Source organism: Ahaetulla prasina, chromosome 2 (assembly GCF_028640845.1).
Source record: "Ahaetulla prasina isolate Xishuangbanna chromosome 2, ASM2864084v1, whole genome shotgun sequence".
In the NCBI taxonomy this organism is placed as follows: domain Eukaryota; kingdom Metazoa; phylum Chordata; class Lepidosauria; order Squamata; family Colubridae; genus Ahaetulla; species Ahaetulla prasina.
In genome coordinates this window covers 157,533,067-157,552,417 of record NC_080540.1, presented here as the reverse complement: position 1 = coordinate 157,552,417, position 19,351 = coordinate 157,533,067, and the positions used below count along the sequence as shown (strand labels likewise).

The 19,351-nt window shown below is 45.0% G+C and overlaps 1 protein-coding gene across 3 annotated transcripts in view; it reads right to left on the bottom strand.

Moving 5' to 3' along the window:
- Positions 1 to 19,351, bottom strand: part of NCKAP5L (NCK associated protein 5 like) — a 60,012-nt gene that overhangs the window by 37,947 nt on the left and 2,714 nt on the right. The window lies entirely within an intron of this gene.

The following is a 19,351-nucleotide window of genomic DNA, read 5'->3' as shown; positions in this document are numbered from 1 at the left end:
TCCACCTCTAATATGCACTACATAAGCATGACAAAATAAATAAAAAGTACAAAATTATGCATATACCCACATAATATGGATACACACACACACACACACGTGTTTCATTTTCAGCCCTCTGGACATAGGCACAGGAGCATTCAGAAAATGAACTATGTCCTCTTTGCAGCCTGCGGCTACTCCAGAAATGGATTAAACAAGATTTCCGGAAATACATGAACCCCAATGGCCTTCCCAATTCTGGGTTGAATCATCATCGCCATCCGTAAAAATGCCACTTTTCCGATTCTACTTTAGATTGCTCATGCTATTTTGGAGAAGTCATTTGCCTCATTCGACTTAGGAGATCTGCTAGTTCCCTTTATGCCTCCTAATTGAAACCAAGACACTGTGCAACAGAGAGGGACGGGAGAACATGGCAGCCCCAACAGGAAAGGTAAAAACTCCCTTTATTAGTTTTCCTAGAAACACTATCGAAGCAGTTCGCCACTGCCATCTTCAGATAGGTTTTATCACCTTCCCAGAATAATTTATGGCCTTGGTATTCCCTAGAGACCCCCCACAAAAATAGAAAAATATTTTATCAGTTGTGGCTTTGCTTCTATGGTGAGTTGAGGCTCTGCTGATGTTTTGTGCTTCAGCCCAGTGAGCAGGAGTGATATCAAGACGACGTGACAGGCAAAAGTGCAAAGTTTATGAACAGGGGTTTTTTTTTCTGGGCTCTGTAACATAATAAGGAACAAGGTGGCATTCATCTCAACCAGCCTTATTTTCAGACATGATGAAAAAAACATAAAGCGTAGCCACCTCTCTTCACAGAGAGGATAAATTGTTCCCCCATCTCTTGAATTTCAGTTGTTGAATACCAAGATATGTACAATATCCTAGTCAAGGAATGACCAGAGACAAACAATCAAACAGAAAATACCCTAATCAAGGAGCTACCAACAGAAAAAACTACCGTTGTGACCCGCCAGCGGCCAGCAGAGCTGGCAGCAGATTCAGACAGTGAGGAGGTTGGAAAGAAACGTGGGCCAGTTCTGGAGTCTAGGGACGGCTCAGATTCACAGCCGAAGTCCACACGCGCATGTGCAGAAGGTAAAAAACACATTACTTCCTAGTTAAAACCAGGAAGTAATGACAGCAGGGTGGCGGGTGTCGCCGGTGGTTCGGCAATCACTACTGGATCGCCGAACCACCAGCCACGATCGCTACCGGATCGCAAGATCTCCCCCCCACCAGCCCTGGCCCCCTGCCAGAGAGCGACTCAGAAAGTGAGGGGGAAGGGCCGTCAGGACTCCCTTCTGCAGGGCCGGCTTCCCAGGCTCAGCTCCAGGAGCCAGAGGCAGGCCAGGTGGAAGAGGTGACGAGGCCTCTGTCTCCTGTATCTCCCCTCGCCCAGGAAACACTTTCAGACCCAGCTGAGGACAATCGGTCCTGGTTAGATCCCAGGTTTCGTAGGCAAGAGAGGCGGGAACAACAGAAGCAGGGGTGGGGCAGACCTAGAAAGTGCTGAGTCCCGGAGCCACACCCCACAGGGTATAAAAGCAGGAGGGGCTGCTATACTGCTTCATGATGAACAAATCAAACTGCCTAGAGAGAACTTGAGCTGAAGTGCTGTTTATTCCTGACTTCCTGGTTGACACACCGGCATCAAGAAAGATAACAGAAAAACCTTGGCAGACGCTCAGTGGGTTGCTGCCAGAGCTGGTAGCTGCCGTGGACTCAATTGCCGGCTAATTGAGTCATTTCTTGTGCCTCCCGGACTGAGGTGGGGGGACAGAACATCAGAATTGGGTTCATGCCATCCTTTGCTTAACCATAGCTTGGTGAGTGGCTTGGTTCACACATGCTATTTGCAAGGCACTTTGTAACATTGGAAATGGAGCAGCCTAAAAGCCAAAAATCAACCAATAGGACCCTAAACCATATCTTGGTTCAGCCATTTTTCCATATCATTAACTATTTCTCCATTGCAAGACTTTAAAAAATATTTCAAGAACCTTTCAAAACAAGTAAAACTGGCAGTACCGTGTGACTTTTAGCTCTTATTTAGAGGCCCGCGTTGCCATTGCAACTTCAGTGTGCAAAATTCATACGCTGCTGTCAAGCACACGATACACGTAAGATAAATGAACGGTTAGTCTGTTTCTCAGATGTTGAGAAACTCAGTCCTTCTGCTTCGGAGGGTGGATGCACCAGCCTTGGATAGCAGTCAGCAAAGTCCCCTGAGGAGACAAAGAATCCTCTCATGTCATTTCACATCCTGACATGTTCTGGTGTGAATCATAAATATGTTTTCCGTAAATCCTCAATTCCACTTCCATCATGTATTCCTACATCTTTTTGCTCAAGGCTTGCTTGTGCTGCAGTTTGCTGTGAAAAGCCATTACTCAGAATCATTCCATCAAGGTAAGAAATGCCGTGCTGATTCAGACCGTCAGCCGTCTCACTCAGCAGCTTTTTCTCTTTCCTGCAGACAGGTTTTGTTTGTTTTTCTCGGTTTACCCCAGCAGTGGTTGTTAGCCAGTTGCTTTCATTTTGCTCAGCCTTCTCCAGGCAGCTAGATTTGCTGCTGCCTGACTGCCGCTGCTGCCCATCCGAATGTCCCAAGGTGATAAATTTTGCAGGTTTCCGCAAAACCTGTCCTGTCCTACGCGGTGCTACATTCCAAGAAGTGGGATGTGGCAGTGCATGTCGTTCAAGAGCCAAAGGCAACTTTTTCCGAACAGCAATGAATGATTTTATTTAATATTTAAGCAGTAAAAAGCAGGGGCCGGAGGATCACATACTGTACTGTTTCCTACTAAACAGGAAGGCCAAGCTGGCTGCCTAAAGAGCTCATGTCTCAAATTTGGCCAAATAGATAATGGAACCATTCACAAATTTAGCAACACACACAGAGAGGGAAGGAAGGGGAAGGAGAGGGAGGGGGAATCTCAACCAGACTGCCCAATTTACAATTTTGGAAAATTTAGAAGGAAATTAAAAACCGCATTTAATAAAAGAGAACAGCTTTATTTATTTCAAAGACTGGGTCCCACCCAGGTGAAATTCAGCAGGTTCTGACAGGTTCTGGAGAACCGGTAGCAGAAATTTTGAGCAGTTCGAAAAACCGGCAAATGCCACCTCTGGCTGGTCCCAGAATAGGGGGGAATGGAGATTTTGCAATATCCTTCCCCCAGGAGTGGGGAGGGAATGGGGATTTTTCAGTATCCTCCTCCTGGAGTGGGGTGGGAATGGGGATTTTGCAGTATTCTTTCCCCTGCCACGCCCACCAAGCCACACCATGCTGACCAAGCCACACCCACAGAACCGGTAGTAAAAAAAATTGGATTTCACCACTGGTCCCACCTATAGAAAGTTAAAATGGATCCCATCCCTCTCAGTGCACTTGGAATGGGACAATCGGCACCAAGTTCAAATAATAAAATTGTGTCAAGATGTGAAGTAAAACAAAAGCATATGTTCCTGTCCTCTGAAGACCCAGCCACAACAACTACTACAGCGGAGCAAAAATAGCAGCAGAGCCTCAGGCTGGCATACATCTGTTTATTTATAGCTGCAACTGGTCACAATGTCGTGTCTCCACACCAAGCAGAAAGGAGAAAATTGCAGACAAGGAATGAGTGTGTGTATTTCCCACACACAAGGCCCTTAATCATTTTATTCTCTCATGATTATCCACCTAACCACTCTGGGTAAAAGCAGGGGATAAGAAACTCCATGTCTAGCTTTTTTTAATAGCGTTTTCACACAGTCAAAGGCTCTTATGTGCAATATCCTACCAGATCCCTGTTATCTCTATATTAAAGAGGAATTTGGGAAACAGCCAAGAACAGGGGCTACATAGCAAGTGCATTGCAGGAGCCAAACAAATCTTCTCTCTGCCGGCCCTTGACCCTCCTCCATTTCATCACTAATGTTAAAGGATAAGCAATCTGTACCACATTTGATGATCAGCTTTACGATTTATTTAATCGCCTGTTTTATCCTGCCTTTCCTCCAAAGAGCTCAAGTTAACCCACATCTGCCTTGTCCTCCCCCACCCCACCAACATCCCTTCCTCTAGATAGAAGACAAGATTAATCATTTATCTGAACCACATTGGAGAATCAGTTGAATCCTGGGCATTCTGGATCAACCAGGAATTGAACACGGATATCCCTTTTTGTAAGGCTTTGGAGATCCAGGCCTTGCCAGGCACCAGGCCAGGATGTAACTTAGGTGGTAAGCCTGTCATAGTGGCTTATGTGATTGCCTACAGAGATGATTAGTTATAGTTACAGCACCTGCCTCTGATATACAGGTAGCCCTTGACTTACAACAGTTCATTTAGTGATCATTTAATCAAAGTTACAACGGCACGGAAAAAAGTGACTTTTGACTGTTTTTCACATGACCGTTACAGCTTCCTCATGGTCACATGATCAAAACTCGGATGCTTGGCAACTGATTCATATTCATATTAATATTCAGTTGCAGTGCCCCGGGGCCATGCAAACAGCTTTTGTGACCTTCTGACAAGCAAAGTCAATGGGCAGCCAGATTCACTGAACAGCCCTGTTACTAACTTAACGGCTGCAGTGATTCACTTAACAAATGATGGCAAAAAAGGTTGTAAAATGTGGCAAAATTCACTTAACAAATGTCTCCCTCAGCAATATAAATTCTGGGTTCAGTTGTGATTGGAAGTCAAGGACTACCTGTATTTTTCTTCTTTGTGTTATATTCTTGATATTTTAGTTGGTTGCTAGCCACCAATAATTGCATGGTAAGCGGATAGGATCAGGGGTGCTATTCAGCAGGTTCTGACAGGTTCTGGAGAACCGGTAGCGGAAATTTTGAGTAGTTGAGCAGTTCGGAAAACGGGCAAATGCCACCTCTGGCTGGCCCCAGAGTGGGGTGGGAATGGAGATTTTGCAGTATTCTTCCCCTGCCACGCCCACCAAGCCATGCCCACCAACCCACTCCCACAGAACCGGTAGTAAAAAAAAATTGAATTCCACCAGTGGGATAGATGTGTAAGTTGAATGAAATGATAGATAGATAGATAGGTAGATAGATAGATAGATAGATAGATAGATAGATAGATAGATAGATAGATAGATAGATAGATAGATAGATAGATAGATTAGACAGACAGACAGGCAGGCAGGCAGGCAGACAGATGATAGATACCGTGTTTCCCGGAAAATAAGATCTTGTCTTATATTTTTTTGAACCCTGAAATAAGCGCTTGGCCTTATTGCCACGCGCTAAAAAGCCCGATTGGGTTATTATCAGGGGATGTCTTATTTTGGGGGAAACAGGGTAGATAAATCAATTGATCATTGCAGAGTCTGGTTCACAAGGAGCATGACATTTCTTAGTTACAGCCTCAGGAAGAAAAGCTGAATGTGGAGAAACCATTGGTAAAACTCATGGTAGCGGAATTTTAGGCACAGGAGGCAATTCTCAGTTAAAAGTTCCACATTCACCAAACAAGTTTAGTCATGATTCATGGGGTGATGGGAGAACCCGTTTGATGTAATGGTTTAGGCATCAGGCTAGAAACCTGCATACCGTGAATTCTAATCCTGTCTTAACACAAAGCCAGCTGTGTGACCTAGGAAGGAGGCAATGGCCAAACCATTTCTGTAAAACCTTGCCAAGAACCTCGCAGAGCTTTGTCCAGGTAGTTTCCGAGTCTCTGATTGAATGGAAGAAAGAAAAATAGATACAATGGAGAAGAATTAGGGGGAAAAAACATGTGAGAACCTAAAGCAACGATGAATTCCTAATAACGATACCTAACGGCATATGCAAGAGGTACCAGATGGAGGTAGAATAAAAACACAGAACTGGACAAGGGACAATTCCTGTGCATAAGGGAACATATACTTATTCATGAAGGAGGGCAACATTGACTTTCATCAAAGCATAGTTCCAATGCCTAATTTTTTTGTCCATCATTTAAACTTGGGGGAAAGTCTTCACTTGTGCCTAGAGAAAATGAGTGAAAAGCAAGAGGCTGCTTAGAAACTCACCTGCATTGAATCAGGACAGCATTGCCTAGGGAGGCAGAGCAGGAGATGGGCAATCCTTACCACCCTTTCCAGTAAGCAAGCTGGTTGGGCTGATGGGGGCCAAAATTCAAAATCTGATATTGCCTATAGCAACATTCCCCAGACACCATTATTTCCCAGTCCTACCTGAAGATACCAGGAGTTGAACTTGATGGGATTTTTTTTTTTTTTTGCATATAAAGCAACTATTCTACCATAGCACAAGTGGTGATCTAAACCAGGGCTCTCCAATCTTGGTAACTTTAAGACTTGTGGACTTCGACTCCCAGAACTCTGGGAGTTGAAGTCCACAAGTCTTTAAGTTGCCAAAGTTGGAGACTCCTGAACTAAACCACTTGCCCCTGATGACATACAATCACAAGGGATTTGTATGTGGTTGAAGAACAGGACCTACTCTTGTCTGGAAGAAACAAGTTTGTGTTCTCTTTCGTACTGCGACAGCCTTCCCCAGACAAGCATGGCCTAAAATCTAGATCCGTGATGGCAAAACCTATGGCATGCGTGCCAAAGGTGCCATGCAGAGCCCTCTCAGCGGGCACGCCAGCCATCATTGCAGCCCAGTTCCACTGCGCATGTGAGCGCACCTCCTGCCGGCCAGCTGCTCTTCGGGTCTCTGCTGCACGGGGCAGGAGCCGTCCCTGATCTCTGCAGTTTCCCTCTGAGCGCGCCCTACCTTTCTCCCCCCAGCACACCCTACCTTTCTCCTGTATTCCTGTCTTCCCTGATCTCCGCAGGTTCCACCCTCTGCAGGTGTCTCTCCGTGGCAGAAGTGGAGGAGAAAGCTTGGGCGAGCAGGGAGAGAAACTGCAGAGATTGGGGAAGGCAGGAATAGAGGAGAAAGCCTGGGCACATGGGGCAGGGGGGAGAGAAACTGCAAAGATCGCAAGCCCTCCCGCGTCCCTTTTTGGGCCTGAAAAGCCTCCAGCATCATCCTGGAAGCCAAAACGGAGGCGAGGGTACATGCGCGGGGGGGCACATACGCAGGGAACACACTCGCATGCGTGGGGCGCTTGCACTGCATCTTGGGGATTGGGGCACACGCGTGTGCATTTGCACAGACGTGAGCGCACTTTGGGCACTCGGCACCAAAAAAGGTTAACCATCACTGATGTAGATAATGCTGGACTACAACCCCAACATCCTTAGAGACCAACACATCTAAAAGGCCCAGGTTGCAGAAAACTGCTCTACAGTACCAGATCGCTGGGAGGGTTTCTTCACCATTATTCCATATTAATACCATAATAGCACAGTTGGAGTGAGAATACGATTATCAGCTCCACACATTCCAATCCATCCATTCAGCTGGAACACCAGCCTGAATAATAGCAGTATCATCATCAATCCACTGCATTTGCACACTGTGCATTTTAAGTATCTTGTGTGAATACTGAGTTTAGATTCCCATCCAGTTAGACAGCATAGATCTTAAAGATGTCTCCCCAAGCTGCTTCCTTGAGTTCCAGAGTTTTCATTCTGTTTGGCTGGGAAAGGATCCAAGATCATTAACACTCAACACAAGGGAAGGTTGTTTTTTTTAGATTCACACCCTGATGAAGCCAAGGAGATCAGAGGTCCTTTCCTTTTTTTTCCTTTTCCAAACTGGGTCACTACAGATAGTCCTCGACTTACAACAGTTCATTTAGTGACCGTTCTAAGTTACAGTGGCACTGAAAAAAATGACTTATGACCGTTTTTCACACTTATAACTATTGCAGCATCCCCATGGTCATGTGATCAAAATTCAGACACTTGGCAACTAACTCATATTTATGACAGTTACAGTGTCCTGGGCAGGGGTGAAATCTAAAAATTTTCCCTACCGGTTCTGTGGGCATGGCTTAATTGGTGGGCGTGGCTTAGTGGTCAGATGACTGGATGGGCGTGGCCAATAACAATAAATAATAAAAATAATTAACAAAGTATAAAAAACAATAAGAGGTACCAAAAACCAACTTTCACACTTTACACACACACAACACAACACAACACAACTGACTCACACACAATGTAAAAGCAGCTGCACTTCACACTTCACAGCCACAAAAAGCTCAAAAACCAACTTTCACACTTTACACACACACAACTCACACACACACACACACACAAAATGCCACATACAGCTTTCTGAGATTTTATGTGTTTGTGTAGTTACGAGTGAAACACTACAGAAACACACCAAATCTCACAAAGCTGCACAAAAATTCTATTTTATTATTTGATTTGATTTTATTTTATTGTGGACTTCAATTCCCAGAGTTCCTCAGCCAGCAAAGCCAGCCAGCATTAATTGATCACTGAGGAAATAGATTAGCTAAGCAATTGATTCTGTCTGGCTGAAAGTGAAACTGGGGCTTTCGGGCTGGAAAAAAAGCCATGTGTTCATCAGTAATCAGGTAAGTGCCTTAGAATCTCTACTCTTACTTGTAGAAAACATGTTTTCTACAAGTAAGAGTACAAGTAAGGTTCTGCTGATGAGGAACTCAGGTGAGATCGCCAGAGGAGACTTTAATTTTTTTTTTAAGTTTAAAGTCTCTGCTGACCTCAGCTGAGGGGCGTGATCCACAAAGGCTTTTTTTTACTTTTAAAGGAATGTTTCGGCTGAAGCAAAACCGGCTTTTAAAAGTAAAAAAAAAAAAACCTCAGCAGAGGTGGGGGGGCGGGCCAGGGATTTTTGCTACCGGTCCTCCAAACCAGCAGCCGCCATCGCTACCGGATCGCACGAGCTGGTCCGATCCGGGAGCATTTCACCCCTGGTCTTGGGGTCATGTGATCACCTTTTGCGACCTTCTGATAAACAAAATCAATGGGAAAGCCAGATTCACTTAGCAACCAGGTTACTAACTTAACAACTACAGGGATTCACTTAACATCTGTGGTAAGGAAGGTCATAAAATGGGGCAAAACTCACTTAACAAAGATCTCACTTACCAACAGAAATGCTGGACTCAGGTAAGTCGAGGACTACCTGTATTTCGTTTTTTATTAACGCATATAGAAGATTGCTCCGACAAGTAACTCAAGTTCAGTACTGTCCCATCTTCCCCGTTTCTCAAATTCCATCACCAATAGACAAAGGAACATCTAACCTCTTACACTGAACCAAATTAACTTGGTTATCTATCAATCAATCAATCAGAATAGAACTAAAAGGGACTTGGAGGTCTTCTAGTCCAACCCCCTGCTCAAGCAGGAAACCCTATACAATTTGTGAAAATAGCTGCCCAGTCTCTTCTTAAAAACCTCCAGTGATGGAGCACCCACAACTTCTGTTGGCAAACTGTTCCACTGGTTAATTGTCCTCAATTAATTCGTGAACACTTAAGAAGTTTTTCCTTAATTCCACAGTGCTTCTTTCCTTAGTTAGTTTCCATCCATTGTTTCAGTTGCAGTTTCTGCTAGCCTTGTGGCACTGTCAGCCTCTGCAATCTCCAAACAGCCTGGGTCACCCAATTGGTTTTATGCCAAAGGTGGGACTAGAACTCAGAGCCTCCTCTCAGTTTCTACCCTTACAAACCCAGGTGCCTTAACCAATACAGCAAACTGGCTTTCTTATGTAGTGTATACCTCCTAACAATAAACGTTTCCCCCCATCTGACCTCTAATGATGGTTAGGGAGGTAGTCATGCTGCTGAATTAGGAAGAAGGGCTGGCTGGAATCACAGCATCACCAGCGTTAGGAATTAAGTGCTGAGCGTGTCTCGACAGGTCGGCAGTTCAGCCGTTTGACTCCCTAGTGCCGTGTAACGGCACTTGTCCCAGCTTCTGCCAACCTAGCAGTTTGAAAGCACGTAAAAAAAAATGCAAGTAGAAAAATAGAGACCATCTTTGGTGGGACGGTAACAGCGTTCCGTGTGCCTTTGGCGTTTAGTCATGCTGGCCACATGACCACGGAGACGTCTTCGGACAGCACTGGCTCTTCGGCTTTGAAATGGAGATGAGCACTGCCTCCTAGAGTCGGGAACAACTAGCACATAAGTGCGAGGGGAACCTTTACTTCTATCTTCTCCCACTACCTACACTGAAGTGGATTGGAGCCTATTCAGTTGAATTAACCCAAAGTTTTGATCTCTTGTTTCCTATTTATTCAAAGATCCACCTCCCCCCATCCCATTTTCTCTCTCCCCACCCTACAGTAATGGCAGGAAATGGCACCACATCAACCAAAGAATGGGGGAAGTGAGATGCTGTCTGTAAGGAAAAGGAAAGCCAGCAATTGTGAAGAGAACAATGGCATGAAAGTGCCCCTGTGTCTCCCCCAACCAACAGTTTCAGTGGGGACCAGGATAAGGGAGCTGAGAAGGAAGGAGGGGGGCACAAGGTCCAATGACTTAATCAAAGGGGAAAGAGAATTTCTTTCTCCACTTTTTGTTTTTGTTTTTGTTTTTTACATTTATACCCCGCCCTTCTCCGAAGACTCAGGGCGGCTTACAGTGTATAAGGCAATTTTTCAATGGCTGCCATCCACAAGACAACCTATTTGTAAGCAGAGTCCAAAGAAAAGCTGTTTGTGGAACAGCTTAAACAACTAAAGCACACGACTCGACTGGTGGGCCTGCAAAATTGATCTGACCAGACAGGATGGAGCCTAAACTGTAGCTGACAAGGAACGACCAGGCGCCCAGCTTCATCTCCATTCAAAGCCGTGCATGGAATACACGTGCTACAAGGAGTGAACTAATTCAGTAAGACCTTTAGTAAACTCACAATAACCGTTGCATTGTTTGCAGTGGCGGCAGGGAAGATGCGAAAACACATCCTGACCAATAGTGCTGTTAACATAAGAGGAGATGTATCAAACTGGTGTGGATTGATGTAATTTTATTTGAATTTTGCTAAAAGCCATGGTTGCAAATACCGTATATACTCGAATATAAGCCGATCCGAGTATAAGCCGAGGTCCCCAATTTTACCCCAAAAACTGGGGTAAACTGGGGACTCGAGTATAAGCCGAGGGTGGGAAATGAGGCACCTACCGGTTGGGGAAACCCTCCCTCCCTCAGCTGAGAAGGCTGGCGGCTCCCCCGCCCCGCCCTCTCACTGCACCGGCAGGGCTTCCGTCCGGTAAAATGTGAAAAAAAGAAAAAAAAAAAACTCGAGTATAAGCCGTATATACTCGAGTATAAGCCGAGGGGCTTAAAAAAAAAACACTTGAGTATAAGCCGTATAGACCCGAGTATAAGCCGAGGGGACGTTTTTCAGCACAAAAAATGTGCTGAAAAACTCGGCTTATACTCGAGTATATACGGTAAGTCTTTAAATACAACTCACAATAAGTATGCGCAGAGGAAGTTGCCCAGAGCTTTTGTGTACATTTTGACCGCCTTCTAATTAGCTCATCCTTGGATCTGATGGTTCTGCTAAATGAGATGGAATTGAGTGACCTCGCCATGAAGAAAAATAGCAGAATTGTTGTATCTCTGCATAAATCCCCACCTTCAATTCATTTGCTTCCAATCTTACTGAATTAGGAGAAAACTGAAAATTAGGGGAAAACTGAAAATTAGGAGGCTACCTTTCCTGCAAAGCAGTTTGGACATGGAAACTGACAAAAGGCAGGGGTGAAATTCACTTACCTTCCCTACCGGTTCGCAAATGTGCGCAGAGGCTTAATATTGTCGCAAAAAAGCGATATCATGACTTCTGGGTGGGTAGGCGGAGCCTCCCGCAGTTGCCGCTACCGGTTTGCCTGAGCCGGATGGAACCGACTGAATTTCACCCAACAAAAGAGTAGGTTATATTTGCTAAAGAGTTTCCAAATACACATGTGTGGGAAGTCATAGAGAAACTGATTTAAATAAAATAAATAAAGTCTAAGTATGGCTCTGATACAGGTAGTCCTCACCTTATAACCGGTCACTTAGCAACCGTTTAAAGCTACAACAGATTTGAAAAAGGGACTTACGACCAGGATTTCAAGTTCCGAGATCCAATGTACTCCAGTCACGAGACCAGATTTTGGTGCTTGGCAGCTGGCCTGCATTTATGGTCATTTGTAGTCATGTGGCCCCAATTTACGTTTTTCCCCAGAAACTGGCATTCTGGAAATCACTCTGTTCTAGCAAAAAACCTCCCCACGTGGACAATGGGTTCATTTAACAACCGCAGTGTTCCCTTAACCACTGCAGCATTTATTTCATGACTGCCGCAAAAAAAGTCATAAAAATCGGGTACGGTCACATGACCTGCTTTATGAGTTTTGATGCAGTGGTGAAATCTAAATTTCTTTCCTACCGGTTCTGTGGGCGTGGCTTGGTGGGCATGGCTTGATGGGGTCATGTGACTGGGTGGGCATGGCTATGTGATTGGGGGATCAAAAGACAGAAACTCACTAACAATGTCCTGCTGGAGCAGGGTTGGACATATACCACCAGTCATATACCACCAGGTCCCTCCCAGCCCTGGATTATCCTCTGAAGCTGCGTCTAGTGTCAGGTTTGTAGTCCTTCCTTCCTCTCTTTTTCCTCCCTCCCTTCCTCCCACTCTCTCTCTCTCTCTTTCTTTCTCCTTCTCTCTCCACTCTCTCTCTCTCTCAAGAACCCACCCCCACCTCATTTTTTGCCTAGCAGGCTTCAGCTTTTTTACCTTTTAAAAAATGCTTTTAAAAGTTTTAAAAAACAAAAACCTCTGATGATCAGGCACCTCAGCTGGGATCGTCAGAGCCTTGTTTTAACCCTTTAAAAGCATTTTTTACAACCTCTTCAGTCAAAGAGGTGGTTAAAAAAATGATTTTAAAAATAAAAAAAAAGGGGGGGGGGTTCTGACGATCGCGTGGCTCAGCTGGGCATGGAGGGGGCAGGGATTTTTGCTACAGGTTCTCTGAATCACTCGCCACCATTGCTACCGGATCGGCCAATCCAAATACGGTCCGAAGCAGGAGCATTTCGCCCGTTTTGATGGTCATAAGTCAAGGACTACCTGTAACAACAAAAGGAGAAGCTCTTTTTTTTAAGAGTCCAGATTGCTGGAGAGGGTGGCTGGGTGGAATGACAGGAAAGTCTCTTCTGAAAGCTTCTCTTTTGTCCCTGGATTAGATCTACTATCTCAGTTGCATACCAAGCTTTTTTTCCTCCGGAAGAAACTCATCCTTCAAGCCTTCTGGGGAATAGACAACTTACTCTGGTGCTTGTCACTGAGCGGCTGTGCGAGAGGCTTGGTTTAGAAAGAAAATTAATTCCCAAGATCCCTCTGCAATTGCTCTTGTGGAGAAACAAAGGACTACGCCTGGGATGATCGCTGCCCTCACTTACTTAATATGGGCTGCTAGGGGAATTGCAGTTCTGCCCATCCGGAGAAGGTAAGGCTGGAGGATGGCTCCTGAGGTCACAAGACCCAGGACACCCAACTCCTGAAGGAAACCCTGGTCTTCTGGGCCCACTGCATGCCAGGCACGCATGGAGAAAAAAAACAACCCCTGCCATCCCTGGCAGATGCCACTGAGAAAACGAGGTCACAGACTAAGGCACTGAATTGGCAGCTGGCCAGACAGCAGCCTTGTGGGAGAGAGACAAGCAAAGACCTCCCTGGAATACCCTCCCTTTCTGCAGTAGAGAAACCAGGGGTCTCGAGAGCCACCGTTAACCATGAACTACACTTCCCCTGAAATACAGAACCTGGTTTTAAAAGAGGCTTCTTCAAAATAAGCCTTAGATAGCGGGGATGTACTGTTCAGAGTCACCCCACAGGGGAGATGGGGCAGCGTAAAAATTTAATAAATAAATAAATGTGCTCGGCCCCACCTTACAGATGCTCACAGTTTTCTTGCTCCTACCGTATATATTTCCATAGCAAATGCACGAAAGGAATAGTTTTGACAGATGCAGGTTTCCCCAGAATGAGGCCACTGAAACAGCTTCTTGGTAATAACTGCGAGAACATGTTCGTTTATGAATCTTAAAATTATTGTTCTGCAAGAGTTCTCATCCCCTCGCTACAACTAATTCACATCACTTGGTTGCCCCCTTCACATCGCCCCTATTCACCTGTCCCCATTAAAAATCTTTCATTCACCCCCACTGACTTCAACTCCCTCTAGGAAAATTACTGTTTTTGTAATCCTCAGGAATAACCGGAGGCAGTCCTGCCTAAAACGGAAACCTGAAATCAAGTGTGGTCAGGTGGGATCCAGTGGTTCCAAGCAGAGAAAAACCATCTCATCAAGATGAGCTTCCAGAGCTAAACTTTAAAGGGGAAAAAGTGCACATTAGCTACCACGGCTTTTACTTTTACAGGGCATTATACACTGGTCGTCTGTATGCACCCACTAGATCAGAGGTCTTCAAACTTCTGGGAGAATTCTGGGAGTTGAAGTCCACAAGTCCTAAAGCAGCCAAGTTTGAAGACCTCTGCACTAGCTAATGCACAACTGTTTTGGAGTAGGGGTCAGCCTCCAAATCCTGCGAGCAGCCCTAGCAGATATGGCCCAGACTTCATTCAAATTTATAGGTAGTCCTCGACTTTACAACAACGGAGTCCAAAATTTCTGTTGCTAAGTGGGACAGTTGTTAAGTGAGTTTTGCCCCATTTTATGACCTTTCTTGCCACAGTTGTTAAGTGAATCACTGCTAGGTAAACAGGGTAAATCTGGCATCCTCATTGAGTTTGTTTGTCAAAAAAGGTCACAAAAGAGGATCATATGACTCTGGGACACTGCAGCCGTCATAAATATAAACCAGTTGCCAAGCATCTGAATTTTGATCATGTGACCACAGGGAATGCTTCAAGGGTCACGTGAAAAAGGGTCACAAGTGCTGATGTATGTTTGAATGGTCAGTAAGCAAGTAGTTGTAAGTCTGCACTTATCCAGAACTTATTTCAAACCAGGAATTTTAGAAGGTACAATATGATTGGCAACTCTCCCCCTTTGTCTCCAGCAAAACTGATTCCCGCCCATAAAATGGTTGCCGCCTTATTATAGGGCAGCCGCCTTCTGTTCCAGCAACCCAGCTAAAAACTGAGCTCAGCTTTTGACTCTTGAGGAAACAAGTGAGGCAAGACAAGACTGAAAGGGTGCATGCCTCAAAATGTTCAGATGCTCAGTTTGAAAAGAATCATGACTGATACCTTTGCATAGATGGGGAAGACATAACAACCATTCACATTCTCAGCCTGGAAGCCTACTATTTACTCTTTATTTATTTATCGTTTTATTTGTCAAACACAACAGTATATATAAGTATAAGCATGAAATAACCATACGAAATGGATACAATCAAAGGGAACATTAGGACAGGAATGGTAGGCAGGCACGCTGGTGCTCTTATGCACGCCCCTTACAGACCTCTTAGGAATGGGGTGAGGTCAACAGTAGATAGTCTTTGGTTAAAGTTTTGGGGATTTTGGGAAGAGACCACAGAGTCAGGTAGTGCATTCCAGGCATTAACAACTCTTGTTATATGAAAACTTATATGAAACAAATAAAGAACTGAGTGAAATGGGATATATAGGGATATATAGACTTGCAACCAGATTACAAAAACAAATTCTGTCACCTATATATTTCAGCCCTTCAAAGTTAAAAAGGTATGTGAGAATGACCTTGGCAGATGGGGAAGAGAGACAGCACAGGGGAACAATAGAAGAAACATCAGAATGTGGATTGGACCCTCCCTAGTTTCTTCAGTTGTAAAGTGGGGGAAGAGATAATACTTTCAGACTTGCAAGATTCTGTTAATGTATCCTTACAGTAAAGTGGCATTAGTCCATCTGGTCAGGCTTCCTGCCCGGACTACCTCATTAGGCTGACATCAATCTTGCAAACATACATTTCTCTCCCATCACCTTTACAGCTGAAGAAACTAGGGAGGATGCTTTTTGAGACTGGTTTGCCATGCCCATGTTTCTTTTGTGCCCTAGCTGTGGCTCTTCCCCATCTCCCCACGTCATTACACACATCATTACAATTCACAACTTATTCACAACTCATGGGCTGAGTAGCAAAACCAAAGTCCAATTGAAATGGCTAATTAGTGAGCTGGAATAAAATCCCCAATGGATAACCCTGGCTGCAAAAGCAAAAAATTGGCAGATCACAGCATAAATTTTCCAAGAACATTGCGAGATCTCTGATTTATCAGATTCATAAAATAAATATAAGATACACAGAGAAATGCAAACAATCTGTAATAGTTTTGTGTCAAGCACAGATGGACATAAACTGTTTTACAAAAATAAAATCTCGTATCATACCCTTTCCAAAAACTTTTATCATGGAGGATTAGAGGAAGACATGGATATGTTTTACATACAGTATTTCCTCTCTATCCACACAGCCTCCCTTATCCTTATCAACTGCTCAAAGAAAAAAACAAACTTCTGTCATTACAGATAGTCAAGTTACGACCACAACTGAGGCCAAAATTTATTTTGCTAAGTGAAACATTTTTTAAGTGAGTTTGCCTGATTTTACGACTTTTCTTGCCACCAGTTGTCAAGTGAAACATTGCATTTGTTAAGTTCCTAACGTGGTTGGTAAGTGAATCTGGCTTCCCCATTGACTTTGCTTGTCAGAAGGTCGCAAAAGATAACGGGATCCCAGGACACTGCAACCGTCATAAATATGAACCACTTGCCAAGCATCTGAATTTCGATCATGTGGCCATGGGGAGGCTGTAGCAGTCGTAAGTGGGAAAACGGTCGTAAGTCACTTTTTTCAGTGCTGTTGTAACTCTGAATAGTCGCTAAATAAGTCAAGGGCTACCTGTACATCTTATGGCTATCAAAAGAGAATCTGTGCATACAAACCCTTCAGACTTCATCTCTATAAAACAAGAAGCTAGGCATGTATAATCTCTCTGTCACACACACATTATAGGCATTTCACATATGGAAAAACCGAGGCAGGTGGACAGATCTTGACAAGTTTGATAGAATTCACTTGCTGGGTTCACAACAGGGTAAGCAAAGGATGGGGTAACAAAAGATGCTACAACTTACTGGTTTTGTTCAAAATGCTGCCTGCGGTTAACTGAATACAGGTAGTCCTTGACTTACAACAGTTCATTTAGTACCGTTCGAAGTTATAACGGCACTGAAAAAAGTGATTTATGACCATTGTTCACACTTATGACCATTTTAGCATCCCCATAGTCACATGAGTTACATTCGGATGCTTGACAACTGACTCATATTTAGAACAATAACAATAAGAGTTGGAAGAGACCTTGGAGGTCATCTAGTCCAACCCCCTGCTCACGCAGGAGACCTATACTAGGGATTCGAACTGTCGACCTTGCAGTGTCCCAGAGTCATGCGATCTCCTTTTGTCAACCTCAAGCAAGCAAATTCAATAGGAAAACCAGAGTCACTTAACAACTTGTGCTATTAATAAGACAACTGCAGCGATTCACTTAACAAACGTGGCAAGAAAAGTCTTAACATGGGGCAAAACTCACTAAACCAATTTTTTCACTTAGCAACATAAATTTTGGGCTCAATTGTGGCCCTAAGTTGAGGATAATGGTTTCACAAAGTCAGTCCCCTGGAGCATTTTTTTAATAACATTCTGAGCCTAACCCTCTGGCTGAGTTCATTCACTGCATACAGCCACCCGCTAACTGGCAGTCTGGCCTAGTGTGCTGTGCAGGTGCATCCAGTGCGGTTCGTTTGGTTTTAGCTTAACATCTAGTGCAGATCCAGCTATTGTGGTTTAGGGCTGAGCATGCTATGTAAAGGCAGCCATTGCCCTAGAAATCCCCTGCTGATTTTCTTCAAAGAGGCCTGCAAAGAGCCTAGACCCTGCTACCTATCAGAGAGCCTTTCAGCACAAGAAAACGATATCAATCATAGCCTGAAGAGTCAATTTCATTCTGATCGTTATATTCAGGATCAGTTCAGGCAGTGGTGAAATCCAAATTTTTTTACTACCGGTTCTGTGGGCGTGGCTTGGTGGGCATGGTAGGGGGGAAGGATACTGCAAAATCTCCATTCCCACCCCACTCTTGGGGAAGGATACTGCAAAATCCCCATTCCTTCCCCACTCCTGGGGGAAGGATATTGCAAAATCTCCATTCCCACCCCACTCTGGGATCAGCCAGAGGTAGTCTTTGCCAGTTCTCTGAACTACTCAAAATTTCCGCTACTGGTTCCCCAGAACCTGTCAGAATCTGCTGGATTTCACTCCTCATTTCAGGATTAGAGGTGGCAGCGGGGCGGATACCGGACCCCAGAAAACCCAAACAAGCGGCTGCGCTGGAATGCAAACCACTAGTGGATTTAGTTTACTCCAAAGTTTCAATAACTCCAAACCCATTTTTTCTTCTTCTCTCCACTCCCATACCCGCAGTGCGTACTTGGTTATCGCTGCACCCTCGGCGTAGAGGTGGGTTTCAGCAGGTTCTGACCAGCTCTGGAGAACCAATAACGGAAATTTTGAGTAGCTCAGAGAACCGGTAGTAAAAATTCTGACTGGCCCCACCCCCATCTATTCTCTGCCTCCCAAATCCCAGCTGATCAGGAGGAAATGGGGATTTTGCAGTAACCTTCCCCTGGATTGGGGAGAGAATGGGGATTTTACAGTATCCTTCCCCTGGAGTGGTGTGAGAATGGGGATTTTACAGTGTCCTTCCCCTGGAGTGGGGTGGGAATGGGGATTTTACAGTATCCTTCCCCTGGAGTGGGGTGGGAATGGGGATTTTACAGTATCCTTCCCCTGGAATGGGGTGGGAATGGAGATTTTAGAGTATCCTTCCCCTGGAGTGGTGTGGGAATGGGGATTTTACAGTGTCCTTCCCCTGGAGTGGGGTGGGAATGGGGATTTTACAGTGTCCTTCCCCTGGAGTGGTGTGGGAATGGGGATTTTACAGTGTCCTTCCCCTGGAGTGGGGTGGGAATGGGGATTTTACAGTGTCCTTCCCCTGGAGTGGGGTGGGAATGGGGATTTTACAGTATCCTTCCCCTGGAATGGGGTGGGAATGGAGATTTTAGAGTATCCTTCCCCTGGAGTGGTGTGGGAATGGGGATTTTACAGTGTCCTTCCCCTGGAGTGGGGTGGGAATGGGGATTTTAGAGTATCCTTCCCCTGGAGTGGTGTGGGAATGGGGATTTTACAGTGTCCTTCCCCTGGAGTGGGGTGGGAATGGGGATTTTACAGTGTCCTCCTCCTGCCACGCCCACCAAGCCACACCCACAGAACCGGTACTAAAAAATATGAAACCCACCACCTCGGCGCGTTTACCAAAACGGACCACCACCACCACCACCCCCGACCTTCTGAAGATCACCGGGAGCAGCGCGGCGCACCCGCGCGGAAAGGATCGGGCTTAACTTTAGGAGGGTTTCGAACC